Source organism: Rattus rattus, chromosome 10 (genome assembly GCF_011064425.1).
Source record: "Rattus rattus isolate New Zealand chromosome 10, Rrattus_CSIRO_v1, whole genome shotgun sequence".
Lineage (NCBI taxonomy): Eukaryota > Metazoa > Chordata > Mammalia > Rodentia > Muridae > Rattus > Rattus rattus.
Window position 1 is genome coordinate 61264087 of NC_046163.1, and position 4721 is coordinate 61268807.

The window sequence follows — 4721 nt, forward strand, 5'->3', positions numbered from 1 at the left end:
TTTTCGTGTCAACAGGGTGCTTTGTCCTGGTGACCTCCAAATGGAAAGTAATAGGTCCAGAAAACTGCAGCTGCCTCTAAGGACTCTCACCTGCCATTGATTTCCTCTCAAGCCCAATAACACCATTTCCTCCTATCCTGTTGCCTACTGCCAGCCACCCAGATGGCAAGGGCACCTTGGGAGAAGTTACAGGTGGCTTCATGCTTTCTGTGCTGTTCCGTTCAAAAGCAGGTGGCTTGAGAATCCTGGGGTCTTAATGCTCTGCAGAACATGGACAGATGAGATAGATCCTTCTCTGGCCATGGGCTCTCACTCCACTAAGTGCACACATGATAGGAAGTTGGACAGACAGACGGATGGCAGCAGCCCCATCGCTGTGGTCATGATGCACTAACTTCCTGTTCTGACCCTGCAGGCCCAGCTTCTGTGGGCCACAGCCGTCTTCCGCACGGGACCTCTCGACCTGACATTCACGCCCTTTCACCCGCCTAACCGTTCTTCTTTCTTCCCCACAACTATACGACAGCTGTTGTATCAGGTACACAACAGCTATAGAAAGGATGTGGCGTTCACACACCGATTCCTTACTGGATTCTGATTCCTCGGATCCTTCTCTGTGTAAGTCGAGTGTGCAGTACTATGGCTGGGCCTGGGGGTTCTCTCCTGTAGGCCTCACAATACCTACCTCATAAGTAGTCTGTGCTTGGCCGTTGGCTGGGAATGTCAACGCTTGTCTAATCTTTTCCTTAATTGCCCTCCTGAGCACGGGAGAAGACGCATATCCAGAGACCCCTGGAGTCTCTAGGGATTTCTTTGAATTTTTTTCTTTTTTGTTTTCAATCCTAAAAAAGATCATGTCCATCTTGTATTATAATCCTTTTCGTGTGTTTATTAATAGAGCAACGTTTCTTCGCAAAAGCATCCAGAAACTTTAAACCAAAGAACATGTGTCACAGTACCCTAGCCTGCCCCACACATCCAGTGTGACCAGACCAGCTGTTGGGGAATACATGAGTACACAGAGGGGAACTCGGCCCCTAAAGGGCCACTCCCGTAGCCTCACCGTGTCGGATACTCACGTACCAGGTTCTTCGACCGCTTCTTACCCATGTGTCTGAGCTTACCCTCCAGTCAGCAGTATGTTTGTCCTTATTCAAACAGTGTACAATCCCACTCTACTCTTTTTTTTTTTTCCTGGAATGTTCTCTGGTATCTTTTCACCCATTCTTCACGTCCTTTGAAATTCACAAAGACCCCATGAATCCTTCTGACCCAAAGCCCTCCACCTCCATTCTGAAAACTCGTGGTACAATGTCAATTATTTCTAGTCCAGGACTGACTCTGTCTGCCCCTCTGGACCATAAACTCCCTGAGGAAAGGCCCTGTGCTCTGGGTTCACCCTCACTAATCATAGCATCATACTTGACTGGGGGCCATGTGGGAGTCAGTCTGTCACCTGAACATCCTGTCCAAGCTTCTTCCTCCACTAACTACCACCAGGGCCGTTTCCCCCACGGTGGCACGACTGCTTCTTCCTAGTGGCCTCAGGTTTCCATCGCTGAAATGTGTGCAGTGATGTGTTTGGTGTATGACAGGTCACCACAGCTGTGAACCCTGCTGGTGGGACCTTTTTGTTTACCTGTTTGTCCTGGGCCCAGCGTGGGGCCTGGTCCACAGTAAGTTCTTAAGAAATACCTGAAGTGTCTGGTGATAGAGGCTTTCTTATGGGTCACTGTAGCTGTCTTCCGCTCTTAGATCTCAGGGAGGGGGAGTGACACTCACAGAGAAAATGAAGGCTGGCAGAAGATGTTACAGGCTCAGGGAAGCGCTGGGCCTCATCGTGTGGTATGGAGCTCCTGGAGGGGACAGCCCCATCTAGAGCAGCCAAGAGTTGTGTTAGAATTGAGGAATGGGTGTGAGGAGGCAAGAAAACAGCCCCAGGTCATCCATGGAAAATACTGTCTTTTAATCCTTGTTCTGAGGGGTACAGCAAAACTGGACCCCAACCCTCCTTCCAGCGATGGACCCCTTCTGCCAACGAGAATCACAAGCACCACTCCTGAGGACAGATCCGCATCACCACACCATCGCTCATCAGCCTTGGCTCTGTACACACCGAGGGGTGGCCATGGCGCTCAGAGATCTCTGCAGAGCCTCTCCCTGGAAGGAGACAGCGCTGCACCAGCTGAGGAAGACGAGATCTGGGAAAGTATGAACTATGGGCGTGCGGCTCCGTAGATCTGCCTTCTTTCCTTTTTACTTCCTACCTCCGTTCTAAGAGCATTTTCCTGACACGTTGGACAACCGTTTTTCTCTAAAGCCCCTCCACCCTGCGTGCACTGTGGGTGCCTGCCTGTCACGTGACTGCCCTCCATGCTGACTTAAAACCATTGTGCTCCCCTTGCTTCTCCAGCTCTTCCTCCCGGCATCTGCTGAGATGCACAACCTGCCTGCCCTGGGGTTTTTGTTTGTTTTTAAACTTAAACTGTAACAAAATTGTTCTCAATCTGAAAGAAAGAAACAAAGAAAGAAAGAAAGGAAGGAAGAAAGGAGGGAGGGAGGGAGGGAGGGAGGGAGGGGAAGGAGGAGGGAGGAAGGAAGGATGGATTTCACTGCTAGCAAGAAAATGGGAGGACATTTGTTCTCTTTAGCCACTAGAGAAATATAAATTACAGCCCCATTGTGGCACTACCCGCCCGGCTGAGTGCCTGGAATCAAGATGACCAGCGGTACCGAATAGTGAGAAAGACAGGGAATGGCAGAGACTCCGTGGTTGGTAGTGAACATTATCAGAAAACCAACTGTCATTTGCTGCATCGACACACGCCCCACCCAGGCCAGCAGCGCGTGCCTCCTCCACCAGGTGCTTCATCCACGTTGTTTACAGCAGCCAATACAGGAAACTACTTTCTGGTCCATTAGCCATAAATGAACAGACCGTCGTGCTCATTGATAACCTAAACAGGAGCTTCAATCACTGAAATTATCAGTAACCACAGGTGCCCGTCTCACAGAAATGCTGGCCATGGAGAATGGCGATCACGTATGAAGTCTTTAAAAATAGACGGCGCCCACCTCTGGTGACACTGTTGACAACAGTCGCCTCTGAGGCTTGCCGAGGGGACTCCGAGACGCTGGGTGTGCTCCATGTCTTGACCTGGACAGCTGTGAGCAAGTGTGCGTGCTCTGTGTGGATGTGGTTGTTTTTCTCCGAGGTCTTATTCTGCTGTTTAAAATCAAAGAAGCTTAAGGAGCAGGCACGTTTTATCATGTAGAACGGATGGGGCAAATATCTCACCGGACAAACACCTTGCTTTTGGGGGGAAGGCACTTTGAGTATCATTGTGTTTCCCTGTGCTGACAGTGATTTCTCTGGGGACTTTGGGAGATCACCAGGTTACAAGAGGACAAAAGCGTTCATTATGCACCTTTGGTATTAAATTCTTTTCTTTCTACATTTGTTTGTATGTTGTGTGTGTGGGGGGGTGTGGCTTGCACACATCATGGCATGACAACTTGTGGGAATCACCGCTTTTCTTCCACCATGTGGACTACAGGGCTTGAACCCAGGTCATCAGGTATGGTGGCAAAGCCCTTTAACCCCTGAGCTGTCACTGAGGTATCTCATCGGCTCCTTCGATGCTGTCTCTTGTTTAACACCGCATATTCGTTTTGTTAATAAATCTTTAAGTAGGCAAAATAAAATAAAATCAAGATAATGATAACATCTGTCTGTGTAGAAGACAGGGAGTATAACAATCATCACCCAGAATTTATTTTATTTACTTATTTTTTTTTTCTTGCAAGGCAGAGCCTTACCTTGTAGTCCCGGTTGGGATTATAAGCCTGTGCCACCACACCGGCTCGTAATTTTTAAGTTAAACAAGCAAGGTAGGACAGTTATTTCAACGGATGAGTATACGTGGACAAACCATACAGGGCTGGGGAGGTGGCTCAGCAGATAAAGGAACCCACCCTCTGTGAATCCTGGTGACATAAGTTCTGTCCCTGGAAACCTACACACAAGTGGAAGGAGATGACCAGCTTCATAAGGCTGGTCCTCTGACCTCTACACAAACCTGGCACAAATGCAGACCTACAGTCGTGCACCATCCAAGTACACACACACACACACACACACACACACACACACACACACACACGACAATAATAAATCATCTATAAGATTTTACATTTATGCATATGTGATATATATACATATATATATTTATGTCTGTTTTTCTTGAGATTAAAGGGATTTTTAATCTGTTTTACTTAGCAATTACGTATTTTATTTCTCACCGGCCACAAGAGCTCATTTAGATACAGCCTTACAGAGATTCGGCAGTTTTATTTTACAGAAAATTCCGTGGAAAGAACTCGATACGGCTGTTGCGGTCCTATCGGGAGCACTGCCCCGGGCAAGCCAGACAAGGTAGCTTTATTCTGAGACAAGGGGCTCTGACACAACTGGCTGGAAACCGTGCTTCTTTTCCCAATTCAGGCAGCCGGCTCTATTTTCCCATCTCCTCCCCAGGAAGGCCACCTCAGGGAGATGTGATAAAAGCCAATGACATCATGTCTCGCTGGGGCCCCACCTCACTGCAGGTGCTTTGGCAGAGAGGACTTCTGGCCTTTTTTCTTGCTGCGATGACCTGGGTTTGCTGCTCAAGGAGTCCTCAGGGCCTAACACTCAAGGCTGTCGGCATGGTTTTGTCAAT

The 4721-nt window shown here is 48.5% G+C and overlaps 1 long non-coding RNA gene across 1 annotated transcript; it reads left to right on the forward strand.

The window, feature by feature from the left end:
- Window positions 1-1017: 1017 nt before the first annotated feature.
- On the forward strand, window positions 1018-3455 carry LOC116911354. The gene is made up of 2 exons (XR_004389322.1): window positions 1018-2209; window positions 2652-3455. It is a non-coding gene; the product is annotated as an uncharacterized LOC116911354 (long non-coding RNA).
- The last annotated feature ends 1266 nt before the right edge of the window (window positions 3456-4721 follow it).